Here is a 9,601-nt window from a genome sequence, read left to right as displayed (position 1 = left end):
GGTCGGGAGTTCGAGACCAGCCTGACCAACATGGAGAAACCCTGTCTCTACTAAAAAATACAAAATTAGCCGGGTGTGGTGGTGATGCCTGTAATCCCAGCTACTCGGGAGGCTAAGGCAGGAGAATCGCTTGAACCTGGGAGGCGGAGGTTGCAGTGAGCCATAATCGCAGCCACTGCACTCCAGCCTGGGCAACAAGAGCGAAACTCCATCTCAAAAAAAAAAAAAAAATACAGAGGTGGCATGAAATTCCACAGAGTACCTTCTCCCCTATCTGCTATCTACACAATAAAATAAAAGACCTACTGTGTGTGCTGGGGAGAAGGGCAACAAACATCTCTGCCCTTAGGGAACTGGGGGAACATCGTTGCAGGTGGGAGAAAGTGCCAAGACACAAAATCTGCTCCTGTAAGAGGGGCAGGAATACACACTGGATCAACGACTATATCCAGGGTAGGGGCAGAGACCTGAGCAGGCCAGGCACTAACATTACAGGCACTCACTCAGTGCCAAAGACTGAGTCATAGTGAGAACAGCCATCACCCCTTCCACTCACTGCCTTGCACTACCAAGATAACATTTTCAGAAAAGGAGTAAAAGAGAATGCTGCTGGAAGAGAAACAGAAGAGAAATAAGAATGTGCCAAGTAATCTTCTCCAAGGCACTGTGAAAATGGAAACTAAAATGCCCAGGATGAGGAAGACATTTTTCTGGCAAACAAATCTCCAGATTAAACACCAGCTATCATTACAGGAATTTAAAGTGTGTGAAACAATGAGGATAATCACAGCAAGAACAAATCACAAACCCAAACCAACTCTTTTTAGTTTGGTTGTATTTTTAGAGACAGGATCTCACTCTCTCTCACCCAGGCTGACTGCAGTGATGTGATTATAGCCCACTTGAACTCCTGGGCTCAAGGGATCCACCCCCCCAGCCTCCAGAAGGCCATGCACCACCACACTCTGCTTATTTATTTATTAGAGATGGGCATCTTGCTATGTTGCCCAGGCTGTTCTCTTTCTTTGTGTTTTGTTTTTGTTTTTGAGACGGAGTCTTGCTCTGTCGCCCAGGCTGGAGTGCAGTGATGCGATCTCGGCTCGCTGCAAGCTCCACTTCCCGGGTTCACGCCATTCTCCTGCCTCAGTCTCCCCAGTAGCTGGGACTACAGGCGCCTGCCACCACGCCCAGCTAATTTTTTGTATTTTTAGTAGAGACGGGGTTTCACCATGTTAGCCAGGATGGTCTCGATCTCCTGACCTTGTGATCTGCCCGGCTCGGCCTCCCAAAGTACTGGGATTACAAGCGTGAGCCAACACGCCCAGCCTAGGCTGTTCTCAAACTCCTGGTCTCAAGGGTTCCTCCCACGGCACCCTCATGAACAGTTGCTATTACAGGCATGAGCCACCGCACCTGGCTCTAACTCTTAATGATTAACTCAAACCCCACATTAAAGACCTAGGAGAAGGACCTGTGTGCACATTTCCAAGTACAAAAGCATTTTAACTCAATTCCCATTGTCCTACACAAGATGAAGATGTACAACTTTCAACAAACATGTAAGAGGTATATGAAAAGACACACACAAAAACCCAAGACACTCTTGAGAACAAGGAGGGACATTCCATAATAATAAAGGAGTTGTATTAATATGCTAGGGCTGTTTCAATAAAGTATCACAGACTAGGTAGCTAAAGCAACAGAAACTTATTTTTCACAGCTAAAGCCTAGAAGTCCAAGATCAAGGTTGTTGGCAGGTTTGGTTTCTTCTGAGGCATCTCTCCTTGGTTTTCAGCTGATCACCTTTTTGCTGTACCTTCAAATGGCATTTCTTCAATGTGTGTACATCTCTGATGTCTCTGTGTATCCAAATTTCTTCTTCTTGTAGGGACATTATCAGATTGGATTAGGGCCCACCCCAATGGCCTCACTGTAAGTTAATTACATCTTTAAAGGTTGTGTCTCCATATAGAGTCACATTCTGAGATAGTGGCGATTAGGACTTCAAAACATGAATTTTGGAGTAGTACAATTCAGCCCATAATATTCCACTCTCTGGGCCCCACAGCCCATAACAAGGGTCAATTATAAACGTGCATGCACCAAGGGAAAGACTGCAGAACTGAAAGGGGAAATGGACAAACTCACAATTGTAGCTGGAGATGTAAACACCTCTTTAAGTAACTAATTAAACTAATAGACAAAAAAAAAATTGTAAGGAAACAGAAGAACTAAACAATATCAACCAACTAGATTTAATTGACATTATTGGAAACTCTATACGACAGGGAATGTACATTCTTTCCAAGTGCACATGAAATGTTCATGTGGATCATATTTGGGGACATAAAAATCGGAAAATATTTACAAATGTGGAAAATATAAATATCATACAAAATGTATATCTCAAATAAGAATAAAATTAAACTAGAAATTAATAAAAGAAAGATACTTGGAAAATGCCTAAATATTTAGAAGTTAAACAACAGACTTTTAAATAATGTATAGGCCAAAGAGGAAGAATCAGGGGAAATTTTTAAAACGTATTCTGAGTTGAATAAAAATAACAATATAAAGCATCAAAACTAATGGATTTTAGCTTAAGCAGAGTTTAGAGGGAAATGTATAATATTGAATGCTTATATTTGAAAAGGAGATAATGTAGAATTTATAATCCAAGCATCTACTTAAAGAAAAAAAAAACAGAAAAAGAAGAGCAAGCTAAACCCAAAGCAAGCAGAATGGAAGACTTACACTATTCAATTTCAGGTCTTACTGTAAAGCTAAGTTCGTTAAGATTGGGTAGAATTGTCAAAGGAGAGATATATAGATGAGTGAAACTGAAAAGAAGGCTCAAAATAGACCCAGGCAAATATAGTCAGCTGGTTGTTTTTAACATAGTACAAAGGTAATTCATGCAAGAAAGCTATTGTCTCACTTGTATGCCTAATTACTATTTTCCAGCAAACAGCTATATAACTTAATATGCTAAGTGAATTCAGCTGTAGGTGACTGAGAAGCAAAAGTAGCTTAAACAAGATAAATATTTACTTCTTTTATTGAATCTAAGGTCCTTTCAATTATAAGGTGTAAGATTAATATCAATTAGAAAGCAAAAATAAAGTTGCCAATTAAACTACTGCAAGTCATTGATAAGACGTTTCCAATTCCAAAACATTAGCACTGGGGGAAAACCTGTCTTAGAACATATGCAGTAGGTTGTCTCTCTGACATAATTGCCTGGACTGCTACGGGGTTTCTGCTCATTATGGCCATCATCATTACAGGTGCGTGCCACAACCCCCAGCTAAATTTTTGTATTTTTAGTACAGACGGGGTTTCACCGTGTTAGCCAGGAGGGTCTCAGTCTCCTGACCTCGTGATCTGCCCGCCTCTGCCTCCCAAAGCGCTAGAATTACAGGCATCAGCCACCGCACCCAGTCTTGTTGAACTAATTTTCAAACTAAGCTATTTCAAAACACAGAAATACTTCCAGGAACAATAATCCTCCAGGACTTGCTGGGTAGAGGGATGGACACCAGAATACTTGACATCGTTCATGCTGCTAATGGTTCACCAAGTTCTTAGGATTCAGACCCTGCTGGAGCTGTGTCAGTGCTCTGGTTTACATCCAGTTCACAGAAGGATGTGGGGGTGTGGTTTACTTCTCATGTGATTCTAAGATGGAGTCTAGCAAGTGATTCTAGCATGGTCCCATAATAATCCATTCAGTAGTTTTGCCTCAAATGTTTTGGGAATGATATCTCATTATTTTCTTTCTCCTCTCAAATCTAGAAATCCAATCTTTTTTGACATATGCATATAGAAGTTCCTAGACTTCAGTGCTGAGGAGATAGAGGCTACAGGCATCCATATGTCTGTCTCTGGGGTCTTCTCAGGAAGAAGCCTCTGATGAAGAGAACAAAGCTCTGCTTGATATCCCAGCTTGAGCAAGACGGATGGGACAAGTTCTTGGCAGCCACCAGCCGCCAGGAGATGGCTGAAATAGACAATCAATTTCCAGGTTATTGGGAAATTCAAGACCAATCAATAGAATTATCTGGAGATAAACTCTCTGGGACAGTGTTCATCAAGTTGCCATGCCCTGTTTGAGTCAGAGTTAGTGTTAGTCAGAGATACAGTGAAGTCTAAGGAGGATGAGGAAGAGTGATTGGTGATAGCAGATAAAAGACAAAAGGGACAAAACGTTCACACAGAAAGTTCACAAACAAAAGAAATCTTACTCCATCTACTCAGAAGATTTATACATGAAACACGATTTGCCACTGATGGCATTTTTTTTTTTTTTTTGAGACAGAGTCTTGCTCTGTCGCCCAAGTTGGAGTACAGTGGCACAATGATGGCTCACTGCAACCTCAACCTCCTGTGCTCAAGGGTCCCTCCTATCTCAGCCTCCTAAGTAGCTGGGACTATAGACAGGCACCACCACACCTGGCTAATATTTTAAAATTTTTAAAAATTTTTTGTAGAGAGAAGGTCTTGCTTTGTTGCCCAGGCTGGGCTTGAACTCCTGGCCTCAAGTAATCCTCCTACTTTCATTATCCCAAAGTTCTGGGATTACAGGCATGAGCCACCACACCCAGCCTACTGTTGCCTTTTTATTTTATCATTTTATCTAAGAGGTAAATTGTCAAGTGCAAAGTATGAGAGCAGAAGATTATTACACAAAATGTTAAGTTTCTGCTCATTTCTAATAGTGATCAATAAGTTTAAAATGTAAAAAATTAGAAGAGATGTTTTATCATTAACCGCATGCACCTCTAACTAATACTTACTATTTACTATGGAGAGAAGTTTTGAGAAATGAAACAGAGTGGGAAGAATTATTTTACCTATTATATTGTGTATTGTTTACATTCTTTTAAAGACCATATTATCATTAAAAAAATAGAAACTATTTTTTAGGTCCTTTTTTAGTTTCTGCATATTTGCTTTTTCTTTTTCTTTTTTTTTTTTTTGAGACAGAGTCTCGCTCTGTCACCCAGGCTGGAGTGCAGTAGTGCGATCGTGGCTCACTGCAACCTTCGCCTCCCAGGCTCAAGCAATTCTCCTGCCTCAGCCTCCCGAGTAGCTGGGACTACAGGCGCAGGCCACCACACTCAGATGGTATGAAGGCAACTATTTTCTTTCTTCCTATAGGTATTCAATAAACAATAGCAAACTATGGACCCAAAGCAAGAAATGTGCCCAGGTGTCTGGTAATAATATCGTTCCAGAAAATTTTGAGAATGATAAAGAGTAGATTTGTGAACTGTAATCCACTCTGCAGAAGGTCAGCCTTCATTTCTGTGACTGAAAGACAAGCACCACATGAAGTTTGAACTCAGATCACGCGAAAGTCAAGAGAGTTGTACATGCCCTAGAGAGCTGTGTTTGAGTGTGTGTGTGTGTGTGTGTGTGTGTGTGTGTGTATGTTCATTTATGATTTGTATGGGTATAGTCCTACTTATCGGGGATGTGGGAAGAGTGATAAGAGTCAATAAAATGTTATCAAAAATGAGTAGGTATGAAGAGTATTTTTTCATCTGAATTATTAATTCATTTATTCAATCATTATAATCTTGTTTTGCCTGTATTATTGGAACTTCAGCCTTCTTAATCTTCTCTATATCTTCCCTCTACAATAATTAGCTAATCTCTTCCATTTTTACAGCTCCAGTTACCACCTATGAAGCAATGCATATCAAATTTACATCTCTCTCATTCCCTGATCATCAGACGCATATACCACACTGCCTATTCAATGTATCAAATTGAAAATCTCAAAGATATTTCAAACTCAACATATAAAAGTAATTCATTAACTTTCCCCACAAAAGGAACCATCTTTTAGTGTTTCATATCTCAATAAATGGCACACCATACAAGAAAATTATGCAAGCTATCAACCAGTTGTCATCTTCTCATCAGCCTCTCTCTCTCTCTCACCTCTAGGCTGCTCCTTCCTCTCTTTCTCACAACTAAGGCCTGCGAATTTCTTTTCCTTGAATAATTATCAAATTTGTCCCATTCTCTAGTCACCACTTTCATGACCTTAATACAAAGGTACTAAAATATGAAATAACTGCAATTACAAGGTGTTGGTGGGTGAAATGGAACTCGTACTCTCTTTCAATCATTCACTGTCATGCAACCTGAGTGGTATTAAGAAATAATATACTGACAATGCAACCTCCTATTTAAAATACTTCAATGTCTTCCTTAGAATAACACCAAACTATATAGCATAACCTACAAGTTCCTGTGAGTTCTAACTATTATGTATTTATTCAGTCTCTTCCTACACAAAACCAGCAGCAATTCTCAGCAAGACAATTGCGTTAGACTAATTTTAGGAATTCAAACTCTAACTCTCTATCACACTGCCTTGGTAGAATTTGTTTCCTATTCATGGAATTCTCTTTCTTCTCTTTCTTTCTTCTCTTCTCCATAAAGTTGACTCCCAAACATTCTCTATATATCTCAACTCAGTTTTCAAGAACACTTGAGCTCTATGACAAGGTCAAATCCCCCAACACGACTTCTCTCCCTATTGCTCTATCACATTTTTGGTATTACATATACCACTCTTTGAGTCAATATTTGATTAATGTCCTTCACCCTTAGTTGCCTGGAAATTACATGAGGGTCCTGTATCTGATTTTATATTTCTAGTTCCTTTTAAAGTGCCTACCTCATAATAGGTACTCAAAAATTATATTTATTGTATTAAATTTTTTCTAAGAGATTTCACAAGCAAAGTGGTGATATGTGGCTAAATAGATAAGATACAGAAGAAAAGGAGTCTCAGACAATGGAGGCCTAGTTACTAGGTCACTGTGTGCCAAGGGAAAATCCAAGTATTTGTCTGCTTGGGTTACTGATACCGAAAGAGAATCTTATAAATACCAAAGGAGTTTATGTAAACAAGTGCTTCAGTGACAAATTTTGCCCGTCAATGCTATGTTTATTCTCACTTCTTTACAGTGATTATATCCTTACAATTTTTTTTTGCATCTCTTCTTATAACATGACAAATCACATTATATATGCTGAGTTGAACACTGTTTTATTGTTGTTGTTATTTGTTTGTTTGCTTTTAGAGACAGGGACTCTGTCACTCAGGCTGGAGCACAATCATAGCTCACTGCAACTTCAAACTCTTGGGCTTAAGTGCTCGCAAGTAGCTGGGACTATAGGCCCATACGTCCAAACCCTACTAATTTTTTTATGTTTATTTTAGGAGAGATGGGCTCTTGCTATGTTGCCCAGGCTGGTCTTGAACTCCTGGCCTCAAGTGATCCTCCCCCCTCAGCCTCCCAAAGCATTGGGATTATGGGTATGAATCACTGAACCCAGCCAACCCAGTTGATATTGATTGATGAGAAAAACATTTATGCTATGGCATGTTGGCACTGCGTACAAGCACACATGATAAAAAATCTTTTTATGAGCACAGTAGTTTTATAAAACTCTACAAATATTTGTTGAACTAATTTTCAAACTAAGCTATTTTAAAACACAGAAATACTTCCAGGAACAATAATCCTCCAGGACTGGCTGGGTAGAGGGATGGACACCAGAATACTTGACGTCGTTCATGCTGCTAATGGTTCACCAAGTTCTTAGGATTCAGACCCTGCTAGAGCTGTGTCAGTGCTCTGGTTTACATCCAGTTCAAGAAGGATGTGGGGGTGTGGTTTACTTCTCATGTGATTCTAAGATGGAGTCTAGCAAGTGATTCTAGGATGGTCCCATAATAATCCATTCAGTAGTTTTGCCTCAAATGTTTTGGGAATGATATCTCATTATTTTCTTTCTCCTCTCAAATCTAGAAATCCAATCTTTTTTGACATATGCATATAGAAGTTCCTAGACTTCAGTGCTGAGGAGATAGAGGCTACAGGCATCCATATGTGTGCCTCTGGGGTCTTCTCAGGAAGAAGCCTCTGATAAAGAGAACAAAGCTCTTGTTTGATATCCCAGCTTGAGCAAGAGGAATGGGACAAGTTCGTGGCAGCCACCAGCCGCCAGGAGATGGCTGAAGTAGACAATCAATTTCCAGGTTATTGGGAAATTCAAGACCAATCAATAGAATTATCTGGAGATAAACTCTCTGGGACAGTGTTCATCAAGTTGCCATGCCCTGTTTGAGTCAGAGTTAGTGTTAGTCAGAGATACAGTGAAGTCTAAGGAGGATGAGGAAGAGTGATTGGTGATAGCAGATAAAAGAAAAATGAATCAGTGGGATAAATGGAGATGACCAAGTTTGGCGAGAAGACAATACTATGAGAGAAGGTGTTCAGAGACAGAGTGAGACACAGATATAGGAACAGGATCCTGGGCCTTCCTGCTCCAGGAAAAGCATGGAAAAGGCAAGTTGTGAGGGCAGAAGACAGTCCCACAAGAACACGAAATTCAGTCATGCAAAGGGCTGGGAAGGCAGAAACACAGTGGTGAGAGTGGGCCAGAAAGGAGATGTGGGGAGCAAGGACTCATGGCAGAGAAGGCCCTGGTAACCAAGATAAGAAAGTCAACTGTGAAGGTAAACTAAGAACACATGATGGATGAGTGGAAACCAGGGACCAGAAAGTCTTTGAAGGCAGAAGATACAAGGCAATTTGTGGGCAGGAGGGAAAAAAGTAGTGAAAATGTGCAGGCCAATGTCAGAGGGGCCTGTGATGGCAGAGAGGAGGCCAATGATGTGAGTAAAAGGAGGACTGCAGGAACAGGGCCCAGTGTGACGTTATGAGAAAAACTGAGATGGTGAGGGAGAGTCAGAGCCAATATCGGAACCAATGATGAAAGGCCTCCAAAGAGAGGTCAGGATAAGAAGACAGAATAAAGGTCAGAACGGGAGAGAGCTCAGCAGTGGGTGGGGATGGCAATTGGACCTCTGGAGTGTCAGATGGGAGAGTGGATGCTGGAGGTAGAGGAGGAAAAAACCAAAAATTTGTGAATGAGAGCTAGACCTGTGTGGTAAAAGCTTCCAATACTTCTTCCCACACAGAGGACTGCCTTCAGTGCATACATCAGGTCACTGAGGTAGGACAAGTTAAGACAATCTTTTTATTTTATAGCTATTATGAATGCCTAGGGACTCCAAAGAGAAACTGTTTGTATAGTAACACCCAGTACAAAGTATGTAATCCAGGAAGTGACCAGCCCGATGTGTGCTATGACCCCTTTGAACCTCCCATGATCGCAGTCCTTGAAGTAAGACTAAGAACTAGTCATTCTCTAAGTGACGCAAGTAAAGTAATAGCTAGAACAGAAGAAAAAGGGGTCCCCAAAAATGTAACCTTAAAATTTGATGCCTGTGCTGCTATTAATAGTAAACAGCATAGGTTAAGTTGCGGTTCTCCAGATTAGAAAAAAAGTTATGCAGCAGAAAATAAGTACATCTGTCAAGAATCATATTTATGTGAGATGTGTCAATACTGGTCTTGTGTCATTCATTTAGGCTACTTAGAAAGAAGATAAAAAAGATCCTGTTTGGCTCCAAAAAAGGAAAAGTCAGCCCCTCCTGCATGAGTGGGAGCTGCAGCCCTTTAGAATTGATAATCACAAACCCCTCAGACCCAAAGTAGAATAAAGGAAA

Source organism: Gorilla gorilla, chromosome 10, assembly GCF_029281585.2.
Source record: "Gorilla gorilla gorilla isolate KB3781 chromosome 10, NHGRI_mGorGor1-v2.1_pri, whole genome shotgun sequence".
Lineage (NCBI taxonomy): Eukaryota > Metazoa > Chordata > Mammalia > Primates > Hominidae > Gorilla > Gorilla gorilla.
This window is presented reverse-complemented; position numbering follows the sequence as displayed.